Consider the following 16,617-nt stretch of genomic DNA (forward strand, 5'->3'; position numbering starts at 1 on the left):
TAAACAATGTGGCAGCTTTGTGAAAAATTGAGCCTATTATCAAAGTGAAATGACTTTATCTTTGGTAATGGTTTTTGCTTAAAAGCAATTTTGCCTAATATTAATAAAGCTATATCTGCCATGTTGTTTGCTAGAATTGCATAGTATATTCTTTTTTTCAAAACTTATTCTTACAAAAGAGTATATCTTTTTTTTTTTTTTGAAACAAGTCTGAAAATCCCGTCAATACTAAGTCCATCCACGTTTGAAAAAAAAAATACTTTTTATGGTTATGGAATTCTAGACTGGTCATTATTTTGTTTCTGCTCATATAAGTGACCATACTACTAACTTTGAGCTACTATTGTTGTTCTTGAAGGATTGACTGTCACTGTGTCATTCTTTTGATGATCTACCTTTTTTCCTGTGGCTGCTTTAAGATAGCTGGTTTTTGGCGGGGGTTTTGTGGTTTCACTGTGACATTTCTAAATGTGGTTTCAATTATTGAATCTGTTTTTTCTGAGTTTTGGAAAATTACCAGCTATTGCCTCTTTAATTCTTATGTCTGTTCTCATCTGTCTTTCGAATCTGTCTCCTTATGCAACTCTGATTAATAGTAAGTTAGCTTTTTAAAAAAAAATTTATATTTTTTATTTATATTTATATAATCCTTATATTTCCTTTGGAGAAATGTTTGTGTCTTATGCTCATTTTTTAATTGGAGTATTTGTTTCTTTGGTTGTTGAATTGTATACATTCTTTATATATTTTAGATGCTAATCCTTTATTGGATATGTCATTTGCATATATCTTCTCTTATTCAGTGAGTTGCCTTTTAATTTTGTTGATTGTTTCCTTTGCTGTGCAAAAGCTTTTTATTTTGATGTAGTTCTAATAGCTTATTTTTGCTTTATTTCCCTTGCCTCAAGAGACACATTGAGAACAATGTTGCTGGCTGGGGGGATGGGTGAAATAAGTGATGGGGATTAAAGAGTATACTTGTCATGATCAACACTGAGTACTGTATAGAATTGTTGAATCACTATATTGTATACTTGAAGTTATTAGAACACTGAATGTTAACTATACTGAAATTAAAAAACAATTTTAAAAAGTGACAGCTCTTCTCTCTGTTATCCGTTTCTCTCTTTTTAAAGCATTTTATTTATTGATTTATTTCAGAGACAGAGAGAGTGTACGTAGCAGGAGGCAGAGAGGGAGGGGTAGGGAGGAGGAGAGAGGGACAAGCAGACTCCTCATTCAGCTTGAGCCTGGCAGGGCTCGATCCCACCTCCCTGGGACGATCCCAGCCAAAATCAAGAATCAGCTGCCCAACCAACTGAGCCACTCAGGCAACCCTCTTAACTTTATATTTTCTACCTTTTTGTCTCTATATGCTACATTCTAGCTAATTTTCTTGTCTATTTTCTAATTTCCTAAATCTTTTTCAATGATATCTAATTTTTTCTTCAATCTCCCAACCAAGATTTTATGTGCCTTTTTGTTTCTTTTATACTATTTTCTTTCTTTTTCAAATAAGCTAAGTCTATTTTTATACTTTTCCTCTCTTGCAGACATTTCAAGTTGTCTTTAATATCTTTAAATACATAGCGTACTTGTTTTATTTCTTGATCTGATCACCTCAATATCTCAATTCTTTTACATCTCTTTTGCAATTTTTTGGGAGCTGATTACTTTTCCTGTGCCTTATTTTTTTGTGTATTTGGTTATTTCTACTGTGGGCTAGTCAATGTTCTTGAAAAAGTCGTTTTTATGATTCCTTGAGGTCTTCCTGCAGAGGTGATTTGCATTTCTGTCTACAGATCCCAGTGGGCACTACTAATATCTTCAACCAAGTTTTGGCTTGAGATTGATTAGGCTACCCAAATAATGTAATGCCAATGTCATATCTATATGAGGAAAAGGCTGTGGTGACAAGTTCTTAGGGATTTTCTCTGCCCTCTTATCTCTTTTCTATTTACCCAGTGTTATGACAACCTTCTCTACAGTCTCCTGAGGGGTGTGTATATGTGGGAAGTAAGGCAGGGGACTTATTTCTGGTTTGTTTTTACCCTGAGATGAAACCCCTGGCACCCAGCTTAATATGGGAAGAGTCTCATAATAAACTTACCATCTTGAGTGGACTCTGGGCCTTAACTTCTGACTATCTTATCTCCTAAGTCCAAATTTACTGGGTTCAGCAAATGCCCTCAGGCTAGAAGGAACTTCAGTATTTCACTTATTTCTCTAAATCCCACTTTCTTTTAGGATTTGGCTGGGTAGTCCCTTACAATTTTGTCAAATATTTTATTCTTTTAAGAAGGTTTTTAAAAAATATTAAGCAGTGTTTTGTTTCCAAGGACTTTGGTGTGAATCTAGTTTGTCATCCACTGGAAACAGAAATCTTGGTTCTTAGTCCTTATGATAGGAATCATAACCTGAAAGTTAACTAATGGAAATGATTGGAACATATTGTTGAACACGGAAGAATAATACAGTATGGAAATGACCCACACTGTTCTTATGGAGTATAAAGAAAACATACATTTGATTCAGGGCATGAGGCACTTATTTCCTTTTTCAAGCTACAGCTTCGCAGCATCGAAACTGGCTAGGCTGTCACTCAGTACAATTGTTTAGCTCTTCATATTGTCCTTATGGACCCCTAATCCCAAAACAAATATGACTTAGTCCATTTGGACTACTATAAGGGAAACACCACAGGCCAGGTGGCATATAAACAATAGAAATTTATCTCTCATAGTTCTGGACTCTGGAAAGTCCAATATCAAGGCACAGGTTGGTTAGGTGTCTGGAGAGAGCTTGCTTCCTGTTCATAGACAGCTATTTACCTGCTGTGTCCTCACATGACCTAAGGGCCTAGAGAGTTTTCTGAAGTCTTTTTTTAATAAAGGCACTGATCCCATTCATGAGGTCTCCAACCTCTTGACTTAATCACTTCCCAAAAACTGTATTTCTTAATGCCATCATATTGGGCATTAGGATTTAACTTATGAATTCTGGGTATAGGGGGCACAAATATGCCATCTATAGTGGTAGGAAACCATGGATGCCTATGGATGGTCATTTGCAGAAAGAAGGGTCACATCTTGAATAGAAGACTTAAGAGATGCTCCACTCAACTCTGTTTTGTCTATAATTTCCTCTCCTGCCTACAATTGTGATTGAAAGACATGGAATTTTAGGAAAAAAAGAGAGATCTTGATTTCATGGTTTCTTTTGAAACTTATTATCAAAAACATCATTGCTGAGATATGGAAAGTTTAGAATAGGTCACAAAAATATTAACTATCTAGTAGATATTGAAATATAGGCTGCAGAGAAACAAAAGAGCTGATCTTCCCCTCCCGTTTCCTGCTACTTAATTCTGTCAATTAGCAGGGCCTCGTTTGTTGTATTTGTCAACAAGTGGTGGATTGATTTAAAGACCAATTTGTTCCTTGAGATATGAATAAAATAAACACTATGAGAAATAAAGTCTTCACTTTTTCATCATGAAATGTGAGGTCTGGAAAAAAATGTTCAAATTTGCATTGCAATGGAAACTCCTGTGAAAGAATCTTGCATTATAATAAGTGGTGAAAGAAGACAAAGCACTAAAACTTACTCATACCCTATTAGTAAAGCTCAAAATCTATTTTCTGGAAAAGAAGAACATTGAAGCCATTGTGTTCAGTGAGGAGAGAGAAAATAATATGAAAGTCATCTATTTCAAATAATCCAATTTTTAAAGATTTTCCTGTCACTTCTGACATTGTTTTTTTTTTTTTTTTTAAATTCTTCCCAAGAATGTCAATGGAATCTTTCCTATGTTTCAGCAGTCACATTTACTGGCATTTGTAGTTCTACTAAGACATAAAAGTCAATATGTCAACACAAAATTGTGTATCATGGGGCCCACAGGTTGGTGAGAAACTGTATTTTTCAAACACCAGCCTTTTAGTATTAGCCAAATTAATCTTCAGGAGATAATTTGCAAGAGTCCCTGATATATGTTAAAGTTCTAGCTTTACAACATTAACTCATTACAAAATTAAAACAAATAGGAAATTGTGGGACGCCTGGGTGATACAGTTGGACGTTGGTTAAGCGTCCAACTCTTGGTTTCTTCTCAGATCCTGATCTCAGGCTCCCTGCCTAAGTCTGCCTAAGCTCTCCCTCTCCCCTGGTCCCTCTCCTCTAAAATAAATAAATAAATCTTTAAAAATATAAAATAAACAGGAAGTTGTAAATGATTCATAGACACACCATTTGATTATGGCTCCCGAGAAGACTGACAAACACAACAGTTGGTTAATTTGAACATATTGCTAATGCAGCAGCCTTCTATGTGCTGATCCATGAAAATTTAGGGACATACTTAATCATAACATGCTTTAATTCTTTTCACAGAAATTCCTAATAGAAGAGGTTATAATTTAGAACTCCCTATTCAGGATCTTACAAATCTGTCTGCAGGCTTCATAGGCTGTACTAATCCGATATACTTAGCCAATTATATTTTTCTTAGGGAGAAATTATTTTTACTGAGTGTATTTAGTAAAAGACTTTCCTTTCTCATACACATCAACCGATGATTAGTGTGGTTGAGGCATCAGGTGATACAGCCCCGAGAAGCTGTGGTTTCCTGCTTCAGTGCTGGCCAGGGTTACACAGGACTAAAGATTTATTCTCAAACATGGCTCAAGAGTATCTGGTCATTGTCAGGCAGAGATTCTTATTATTTACACTGTAGTTGTGTGTGTCTAAAAATAGACTTGATTTTTCTTTTCAGCATGTCCTGTTTTACTTTTCCTGTGTTGTCTTTCTTTTCTCTCTTCACTTCCCCTTTCCTGATGAACTGATGATGGTTCAGGTTAGGGTTTTCAGTTGCCAGCCAACCCTCCTCTCCTCTCTGACCCTCGGTGGAGCTCACAGTCCTGGCCTCGGATGCAGCTCTGGATGATGGGGACTATCGGGTACTGATGAATCCTCTTAAGTTTTACCATAAATTTTCCAGACTGCTGAACTACTGCCCACTTGGTTACCGCGGTTACAGCCCACACACTCTGACTCCTCACACTCATAAATGTTCATCAATAAAATAAAGTTCATTATCACCCAAAGAATTTGTTTTTGCCTCCCTCTGGAAAAGAACACGTTATTCTTGCACTGAACTCACTGCCTACTCAGGTCCAGTCTCTATTTTGTGCTCTCTCTGTCCCCAGGCCCCACTCTCTTTGCATTCTCTCTCTGTGTGGCTGAACTGAACTGATTTCCATCTGGGAACAGGAAACCAAGGCTGGGCAGCAATAAAATAGAAGCACTTTGGGAAGGACAGAGCAAGGCATCTGGCTTCCCTCCTTGATTCTGGCACTCATTTTACAACCTTCACAAACTCCGAGCCTGTGTGCTTTTAGACTTCTAAACTTTTAGGAGTTTATCCATGTAACAATCTTAGGCCATACTAACTTAATTTTTTTTCTGGCTACGAGAAGTTTGTGATGCTAAGGGCAAAAATGAACCATGTCTAGGGTTTCACAAATATTGATTTGTGGAGCAGGCCTATAAGACAATGAGGAAGGGGAGGACTGTGAAGAACTAGGTCTCTAGTGTCATCTAAAAGGGGTCAAAGCCAAACTTAAAATGGCCACAGCCTATTTCTAAAAGGACCAGTTTCTGCCTATGAGGACATTGGTCTGCAAAACATTTGAATATTTATGTGAGATGTACAGAAAACTAAGCTTTAATAACACATGCTAGGTATTTATGTGCATCTACAATGCATGCCATCGCTTGCCCATGAAACAGATGTCCGTGCTGATGGTTCCATCTACAATGTCTACATCCAAGTTAACTCTGTGTAAAGAAGTAAACGCCCCAAAGTCTGTGCTGAATTCCTGCTCTGGTTTCCCCAAGTCAAGCAAACAAAGTGACTGCTTGCATTTGTTTTCTGGTGGAACTACAGTGTGCAAGCAGGGTCTGCTGCCCTCCCCAGGGGGCACTGCTCCCCCTCAGCATGAGGCACTCTTACCCCTCTAGAGAAGATGGACTCTTAAGTGCTCTTACTTGAAAGAAATCGACAGTTCAGAAATGTTGCTGGAATGCAAAGAGAGAAGAGTTTGTCCCTGCTCTATTGTTTTAGAAAATACCGTGCTTGGGCATTAGGGTAGAGAAACTAGCTTAGATTAAAAAAAAAAAAAAAAAGGTACCATCTAGACATAACTACCTGACACCAGGATTATGCTGCAGGAGCAAGAGGCTCCATCTCCCCAACCTCGAAGTGATCCAGTCAGCCAATCAGAAAGGACACCTCTGTAGGGTCTCATGGAAAAAGGGAACAAAATACATTCAGGACCACTCTCCGTCTTTGTTTTATTTTATTTTAGGATTTTTATTTATGTATTCATGAGAGACAGAGACATAGGCAGAGGGAGAAGCAGACTCCCTGCTGGCAGTGGGATGCAGGACTGGATCTCAGGACCCGGGGATCACGACCTGAACCAAAGGTAGAGGCTCAACTCCTGAGCCACCCAGGTGTCCTGCCATCTAGGTTTTAAAAGAAAGAAGCCAAAATACACAAGGGTCCTAGGAAATAGAGGAAAAAAAAAAACACTATTGAAAAACATTTTTGGAAAATAAGTATCTAACTTAAACTTTTCTAATTTCTATTGGGTTCTCACTCATTCGTTCAAAGAACTTGACTGTAAGTCAGAGGACATTTGCATTCAGAGAAAGAGAGGTCAAGCCAAGCTTAGCCAGCATCTTGTCTTCTCCATTTTGAAATGGACTGTGAGTGTGGAGTGATGCATACAGTTCATCCTTCTTTGGAGAGTTCTGGCTCGATTCTGTGATGGCCCAGTAACGCAGGCTTCTAACCCCACCGAGGTTTTTTGTTGTTGTTCAATCCAGTCCATGCTTCCTGGACTGAACCAAAGAGATGGACAGCTGCTGCCTTTTCCTCACTCTTGCTGAGCTTTGAGGAAGAACTATTTGCTGGCTTCCAAAGACTTCTTCCATACCAAAGGTTAAACAAAAATAGGATAATTTCCTTGTTTCTTCTGTTTAAAAAAAAAAAAAAGAGAGAGAGAGAACATTAAAATATACAAGTAGTTTAAAAATATCCTTTGCTGTGGCCAGTTTGGAACATTTGATAGAGATGATGAATCCTCATTTTCCCACAAGCACATATAATTCGGATGATAAGTGCATTCACTGATCCTCCTGACTTTAAAATAATAGTTATGTTAATCAAACACCTACTGTGTATTAGTCCAAAGTATGTATTAACTCACTGCGTCTAAAAACAACTCAACGAGGCCTATATTATTACTAACGTCTTCATTTTAGGGGTGGGGATAATAAGGTACAAAGAAATGGAGTAAATTGGCCAACATCAAACAGCTAGTAACTACCCAAACAAGGAATTAAACCCAAAGTTTTTGTTCTTTCCACTCAGACATTCCACAACCTCAAATGAGGGATAGGTCTTTATACCTCAAGAGGCCCCATAGTTGTCCCACTGAATACCGAGTATGAGCCCTGACCTTAGCAATTATTGTCGCTTGACCTCACTGAATTCACACGCAGGCTTTCTCAGTTTTCTTTTAGGGACAAAGAAATATGTCTTTGTGTGAAATAAAGCTCACAAAATCCCCCCAAACTCAACACTACCTGGTATCTATCTTCTCACAGGAAAGAGGCTACTAATTAATCTCTCCACAGGTTGGGATTTGAGGGGTTTAGAGGAGGTGAGGGGAAAGAAAGGGCAAAGATACATTGGATAAAAGCATCCATCATAGCTGTATATCAGAATAGCCATTCTTGAGAGACAATGTGAATGTGTTTGGCTCAGTGCCTGTGTATAATAAGTGCTGGATAATTGGTGAGCACTCTCTTGAGTGTGGAACAGTTTTATTCTGTGGGGGAGGGAGCATTCAGTGGGATTCAGGACTCAGGCAGGATTGTCCAAACATGTGGATTACCAACTCCGTTTTACCCAGCTCTCAAGGAGCATGGGTGAGACCTTGCCCTCAATTCTTACTTAATTTCTCACCTCCTCTTTTAAGTTATTCTCAAGTAGACAACATAACATGACATTCGCATCTTATCCTCTCTCACTGGTTCAACCTGTCTGACCTCTTCTGCTCAGAGTCTCCCAAACAGAGTCTCCCCCAAAGAATTAACATTTTAATTACTATCCCCCCAATCTAGAAAACTTGAGAAAAACAGTCAAAAAGTTTTTAAGAAAAAATAGTTATTCTTATTAACTTGATTAATCAATGAGGACGGCTGTTAATTCCAAGACTATGCCTAGGAGAACAAAAGGAGCCAGGCAGTTGCGTAGGTTTGAAAATAAAAGAAAAGAAAATGAAAATAAAAGGTATAATATGTGGAAAATTTAGCACAATTCCTGTCCCAGAGAGAATAACTGAGCAAATGTTAGTTGTCTTTCCCCACAAAACCCTACTTCACAGAATTTATGAAAATATCAAAGAGATGTTTTCGAATATTTTCTGGAGACTAAAGCAGAATATAAATATATATTCTTACAATAATACTGTGGTTTATTTATTTATTTATTTATTTATTTATTTATTTATCATTTAAGTAAGCTCTATGCCCAATGCTCTGAACTCATGATCATTGAATATTGAACTCACAACCCTGAGATCAAGACCTGAGCTGAGATCAAGAGTTGGAGGCTTACCTGACTGAGTCATTCAGGCACCCCAAAAATGCTGTGCTTTAAAGTTGACCCATGGCTTCTCCTTGTGGCAGGCACCTGCCCCTCAGATCACTTCTCAGTCTCCAAGGCTTCAGCTCACTCTCTTTTACCCTGCTCCTGTCACAGTTCCTGTCATCTCAATAGCCACATGGATGATCCATCGAGGACCTTAGCCCCTTGGTTCCTGGACTCCTCCCATCCAATAGTCTTGTCCTCTCCCTTCTCAGACAGTCACTTGACAGTCTCAGTTATAACCCTCCTGCTCTCCGCCACCACTTCCACTCTTACCAGTTGGTTTCATTTAATGCCCCCTGTCCAAACAATCTATTGACTCACTGGGACCCAATGTCCTTCACCCCCTCATGCCACCACTTACCCAGATTAATTCCCAGAGCAAACCATTTCAACAAGTCATAAGAATATTCATTCAAACCCTTTGTCCTCATGTTTATTGAGTTCTTGGCATCTCCTGACCCTGGTTGATTCAACTGTCTTCATGCCTTCTTCCTGTCCACATCTCTACTGGGGTCTTAACCACTGCACTATGCTACACATTAGTTTGCAAAAGTGTAAGTCCCACTTTATTTTTATCTTTGACTTTTTAATTTTATTTATTTATGAGAGAGAGAGAGAGAGAGAGAGAGGCAGAGACACAGGCAGAGGGAGAAGCAGGCTCCATGCAGGGAGCCCGACAGGGGACTTGATCCTGGGTCTCCGGGATCATGCCCTGAGCTGAAGGCGGCAATAAACTGCTGAGCCACCCAGGCTGCTCGTAAGTCCTACTTTATAGCAGCTGATCCCAGGAATGCTGGGAAAGAGGAAGGAGGAATATGTGACTCAGTAACATTTAATGAAGTAATTACAGGGTTACATTCATGACATTCGTGACCTTGCCCAGCAAGGGTGCTACCTTTTTTTTTTTTTTTTAAGACTTTATTTATTTATTTTGAAGAGAGAGAGTGGGTAAGAATCTGAAGCAGACTCCACATTGAGCTCCATGCATGGAGCTCAATGTGGAGCTCTATCACAGGACCCTGAGATCATGATTTAAGCTGAAATCAAGAGTCGGTCACCTAACTGGCTGAGCCACCCAGGCGCCTCGAAAAGGGGCTACCTTTATGATCTCAGCTACAGCCTTTCTGTGAGAGAGGAAAGGGCCCCAAGTTTCTCCAGGTGGTCACTTATGAATCCTAACTTGGCTGATTGCAGTGTGTGAAGTGCCACCATACCCTTCCCCTGAGCACTACAGGTGGAGTGGGAGGAGAACATTCCAAGCAGAGAAAATATATCTGAAAGCTCTGAGGGGAGGAAGAATCTTTTGTGTCATTGTGTTTCAGGAAGAAAAAAAAAAAGACATTGTGACTGAAGGGCCAGGCAAGAAAGAAGAGAGAGGTATGGCAAGCAAGGTAGGTATGGGTCACCTACAGGCATCACGGCCGATGGTTAGAAATTTAGACTTGTGTCTGTGTGCAGTAGAACATCATTGGATAAATTTAAACTGATTAGTCTGGTTGCTCTGTGAGGAAATGGTTTATAAGGATGAAAGGAGATGTTAGAGGGACACCTGGATGACTCAGCGGTTGGGCGTCTGCCTTAGGCTCAGGTCATGATCCCAGGATCCGGGATCAAGTCCCACATCAGGCTCCTTGTGGGGAGCCTGCTTCTCCCTCTGCCTATGTCTCTGCCTGTCTCTATGTCTCTCGTGAATAAATAAATAAAATCTTAAAAAAAAAAAAAAAAAAAGAAAGGAGATGTTGGAGAGCAATGTAGGAAACAAGGTAAAAACTGATGGCCCCTGGACAGAGATGAGCAATGGAATGGAGAAAAATAGAATTGGCATCTATTTTAGAGGACGACATGACCAGAATTTTGTGATAGAATGAATATAGGATAGGTGTTAGAGAAAAAGGATTCAAAGATTATTTCCAGGGTATTTGGTTTATGCAGCTAGGTGATACCATTTACAGAGATATAAAGGCTGAGAGAGAGAGAGAAACAAAAGTTGGGGAGCAGGGCCCAGCATCAAGATTGGATTAGACATGTTAGGTTGGAGAAACCCGTAGGATATGCTAACGATGATGCCAGATGGCAGTTGCATGTATGACACTGGAGCTCAGAGAGGTGTTGGCCTGGAAATACAAAGGTGAGCAATGTTGGGATACAGAGGGAACTTAAAGCCATGGGGAAGAGGGAGGTAACAGAGGAGGAGAATTATAAAAGGAAGACTCAGAGCCAGGGACCAAGCATGACAGACACCGGTTTTGAAAGGTAAATGTAAGAGGAAAAATTAACAACAGCCACAGAAAAAAGAGGAAGGAAGGAGATAACCCCCCAAATCTGCTCAAGTTACCAGAAGGAGCATGTGTGACATCTAGGTTGGTGAAGAACAGAAAGGCACACACCTACTAAGGTCTGATTCTTCTTCTAATACTGTTTTTCCACATTCCTACACATCCCCCAGGGGTGACTCCCAATTAAACTAAGAGATACACTTTTAGGCATTTAGGAAAGAGAAGACTGAGTTTGTGGGGCGAAGGGGTTAGCAAAAAAAATTGTCAAAAAGATCAAAAGAAATTATGGACATCATCTCTCTAGGGTGTAGTTTCCCGTTTGCTCTCAGGAAAATGTGATTTCTAGTTTTTGTTTTTCTTATTCTCATTTCACACAAGAAAAAGTGAGAGAGGGAAAAAAGAAGGGAACAGTACCGTAGGGAAGTTCAGCTAAGAGATAGTTTATCGACTAGATTAGATATGTTACGTGTGATTCATAATCCAATCAAGAAGATTGCCTTTGCCACGATTATTGATTTGTTGAATATTTCTAATGCAAATATTGTACTGAGAATCTTTTCTGAGATGTATGGAATTCTTAAATAAAATTGCAGAAAAACTAATAGATACTGGGAACCATTTGAAAGTGTTTAAGAAGATGTCTACGTGACATCATGAACTGAACTCAACGTAATAAGGTATATTGATGGTTCCAACAAGCAGGCAAGTACTCTATATCCTTCACTGACCTTTTTTTCTTTATTTTCCCTACACACAGAGTCATATCTGATTAATAATGAGAAACTAGAGATTCCTCTGGGCTTTGGAGTAGAGCCAGTAGTTTCCTGTCCAAGATTGTCATTAAGATAGTCTGGGATCTGTGAACAAAGAAAATAGTAGAAAGCGCAAGGAAGTGGGGAGTCAATGGGTGGGAGTCTACTGGGAGTTGGCTAAGTGCTATGGCTCCTAGATTGCTTATATCCTGGATTGGGTGTGGCACTTCAGCAGAGCAGTCAGATATAAAGGGGTCAGGGATAGACTAAAGAGGTCAGGTTTTGGGGGGGATATTTTATTGTTGTTTGTTTTTTTATAGAACTTTTGTTTTCATTTAGGCCCTGTGGTGGCCCTTAATAATCCCCACTTAGTATTCACCTACCCTTGTAGAGTTCTCTCCTACATCATATCAGGATTTCTCTGTGGGACCATTACAATATGGCCGAAGTGTTGGTATGCAACTTGCAAAGTTAGGTTGTAAAAGGTATTGAACTTCCCTTGCTCTCTCTTTTGGATAACCTACTCTGATGGAAGCTAGCTGCCATGATAAAAAGGTTCTCAAGTAGATCTATGGAGAGACCTAGGTGGAGGGGGACTGAGAGCTCCAGCTAGAAACCCTGTCAATGAGCCATCAGGAAAATGAATCCTTCCAGCCCCTTCAAGATAATTACAGCCATGGTCAAATCTTGATGCAACCTCATGGAGAGACCCTAAATCAGAAGCATCCACCCTGTTAACTGCTCTTAGATTTCTGACTCTCAGAAAATGTGCGACATAATAAATGTTGTTTTAAGCTGTTAAGTTTTGAAGGCAACTCATAAGTATCAATGGGCAGCTCATTAACTGTCAAGGCTTTTTTTGCTCAAAGCTGGAGATAGGACTTGGTAGGGCTTGGCCCAGAAGAAGCATGTGGCAAATGAAGACCATGGAAGGTGACAGTCCCTGGAGGTAGAAAGACACTTAGAGATAAATCAACTGTAGGTACCTAGAACAATTAGGTTGAAGCAAGCAGAATTTTAAGAATGGAGAACATCCAACAGGTAGTATCATGCAGCAGGCAGCACCAGGGAAGACTATCAGGGAATTTTGAGGTCAGAAGCACTCTTCCAGGCAGACTGAGTGATGACAGGCAGGGCTCTCACATCCAAGCAGGAAGACTCTTAGCAGATAAAGATCTCTGATGGAAGCTGGGCTTCAGGGAAAAGATGACACTTCCTGAGAGAAGAGGGACTCAAAAGAAGAGGGACAGAGAACAGGATGTCAGGAAGAGGTAAAGGATCTAGGGATAAGTGAGTCTACAAAGTAGGGTCAGAACTTGAAAATAAATTCCGCTGTTAGAAAAGGCCTGTGAGGTCAGAGCTCAATTAGTGGAGTGGCTGACTTATTGCTCAGCCTCTCAGCAGTTAACTGAAACTCCTGTGAAAGAGATGAATCCACCTGCTTAATCTCACTAGTGGTCACTGAGCCGAAGTTAGGGATCTGTAGGTGGGAGCAGGACTGGAGGGGCAGAGCTCTAGGCAGGTCTTATTAGCTTGGATTCTTTTTTTTTCTTTTCTTTTCTTTATTTGACACAGACAGAGAGCATAAACAGGGGAGCGGCAGGCAGAGGGAGAGGGAGAAGCAGACTCCCCACTGAGCAGGAAGCCCAATGCAGGGCTCGATCTCAGGCCCAGCATCATGACCTGAGCTGAAGGCAGACGTCCAACCATCTGAGCCACCTAAGCACCCCTTGGATTGTTTCTTAATTCATACATACTGCTTACAATACCTGGGCCTCCTTTTCCTATTTTATCCTTAAAGATGTAAGAATAACATCTCAAATTTCTTATCTCAAATTTCAGTATAAAGTAGAATTACTTACATTTCAACATTTGTTGAATCATTTTATGCTATTTTTTTTTCTCCCCTTTTTGGTGATTTGTTTGTTATCTGTGGGAACTACCGAATGATAATAATCTTTACATTTGTAGAGGCATTTTATAATTTTAAAGGTACTTATATCTAATTTATCACATTCAACTGTTCTGGAAGGAAGCAATGTGATTATTATTAACCCCAGATTGCAGACGAGGAGACTGACAATTAGACGTGTTAGATAACTTACCTGAAGTCACTTGGAAAAGTCAGAACATCAATGTTCTCTGACTTCCTATCTAGTGGTTAAATGTCTTATGACCTTTTAAAATCTATTCAAAACATAAATTAATCATTAAAATGTTTAAGTTTAGTATTAAACATTAAACATTAAATAGGAGTATATTTTATTCTGCTTTCCCTAATCATTACCTTAACAATTTTGTCCAGAAACCAAAACTCCAGCAAATGACATTTTAGATATTGAACTACGTGACTCTGGACTTCATAGGTCCTGGCCTCTGATTCCTAGAAGAGGTCCAGAATCACCGAAATACAAACACAGCTCCTGGTGCCTCATTTTTTAACTGAAGAATCTACATCCATTGCAGCCATGACATAAAAAGTCAGGAAAAACCAAGTAGGAGGTATGGGCTCAAAATTAGTAGGTTCAGGGGCAGCTGGATGGCTCGGTGGTTGAGCCTCTACCTTTGGCTCAGGGCGTGATCCCGCGGTCCTGGGATCGGGTCCCACACTGAGCTCTCCGCAGGGAGCCTGCTTCTCCCTCTGCCTATGTCTCTGCCTCTCTATGTGTGTCTCTCATGAATAAATAAAACATTTTTTTAAAATTCGTAGGTTCATTGCATACTGGAGGCAGAATTCATGCTTCTCTATGTCTCTGTCCATCTGTGTCTCTTTCATATATTTAATATTCATATATATTCATATATATTTAGATAGGGATTTACATATTTATCAAAACATTATTTCTTCTTGGGGGTGGCTCAGTTGGTTAAGGCTCCGACTCTTGATTTAAGCTGGGTTGTGAGCTTGGGGTCATGGACTGAGCCCCACATTGGGCTCTGTGTTCAGCAGGGACTCTCTTTGTCTGCCCCATCTTCTACCCCTCTCCAAATAAACCAATAAATCTTAAATCTATTTCTTCTTATATCCTTTTGATGAATTTGAAATGAATCATTATTCAGCACTTTGAAACTGTCACAAATATTTGTGTTCTATATACATGGGGAAAATGGAAAGGAAGAGAGGAAACTATTGAAATAAGAAACAAGGAATACGAATATGGATCTAACCCATATGAGGTGTGTAGACCCATGCCAATCACAATGCTGGGTATTGTGCATGGTACTGCCGTGCAGATAATTACCGATGAGCATCTAGTTAGGTGCTGATACCTTTGATACTTTTCCCAGAGGAAATTGAGGGGACACTCAATGCCTTTTATAGAATATTCTTTGAAGTAATATCTGCCCCAGATTTCATGGCATCATTCATTATATATTTAACAACCTGTGTATTAAAGTCATACTGCAGTTGTTTGGAGAAACTAGAAATCATTTTTCAGACTCCACCTAATTAATTTTCAAAAAATCTTTTATTGTGGCAAAATATTCATAAACATAAAATTTTATTATTTTAGCCGGTTTTAAGAGTACAGTTCAACAGCATTAAGTATATTCACATTGTTGCACAACCATCATCCCTGTGCATCTCCAGAACCTTTTCACATACTGAAACTCTGTGCCAACTAAACAGTAACTCTCCATTCTTTGCTGGCCCTAGCCCCTGGTAAATGCTATTATTCTACTTTACCTCTATGAATCTGACTACTAGGGAGGCCTCGTATATATATATAGTGGAATCATACAATTATTTATCTTTTTGTTTCTGGCCTTCACTTAGCATAATATTTTCAACATTTCATCAATGGTGTAGCTTCTATCAGCATTTAATTTTCTTTTAAGGCAATGTATATATCCATTTATCTGTAGATGGACATTTGGGCTGTTTTCACCTTTTGGCTTTGGCCAATAATGCCACTGTGGACATTGGCATACAAATATCGGTTCTACCCCCTGCTTTCAATTCTTTCATGTTTATACCTAGAAAGTGGAATAGCAGGATCGAATAGTAATTCTATGTTCATTTATTTATTTATTTATTTATTTATTTTATTTTTTTTTTGTTCATTTATTTTTGAGGGACTACTATGCTGTTTTCCACAGTGGCTACGCCATTTCACATTCCCACCAGTAACCCGCAAGTTTGCAGTTTCTCCACATCCATGCCAACATCTACTCTGGAATGAGCATCTTCATAACAGAAGCCCTAGAGAGCTTTCTCCCCACTTCCACCATGTGAGCACACAGTGAGAAGGCAGTTGTCTGGGAACGGGGAAACAGACCCTCACCCGATGCCAAATCTGCCAGGACCTTGATCTTGGACTTGGCAGCTTCCAGAACTGTTGAGACATAAACTTCTATTATTTATAAGCCACTCAGTCTATGGTGCTGTTATAGCAGAATCCAGATTGACTAAGACACCAGACTTCCTCCAGTCTGGCCCAATGCCTGGGCCCGGCTGCTTGCAGGCCTCTCCTCTTAGCCAGGAGTACTTGACGTCCATTAGCAGGCACGCCGTGGCCCCAGGGAGGAGAGAACGGTAGCCCTGGCATACAAGCCTCACTCTTAGGAGGATTTGCTCCTAAGATCCTGGGAAGGTTTAGGTATGGCTTTCTCCTAACTCCCGTGGCACTTGTGTATCTCTAATATAACTTGTCATGTGGCAATTTTTTTTGCCGTATGTCTTTGCCTTAATAGATTGTGAACACATGGAGTGCAAGAATCATTTCTTTTTCACTTTGGTGCCTCTTAAATGAAGCAAAGTGCCTGGATTATGCTAGGATCTCAGTAAATATTTGACACTTTTCAAATACATGTATATATGCACATATGCACACATACTCACTGCACCTAAACATTTATCACATTT

The sequence above is a fragment of the Canis lupus genome, chromosome 28 (genome assembly GCF_048164855.1).
Source record: "Canis lupus baileyi chromosome 28, mCanLup2.hap1, whole genome shotgun sequence".
Lineage (NCBI taxonomy): Eukaryota > Metazoa > Chordata > Mammalia > Carnivora > Canidae > Canis > Canis lupus.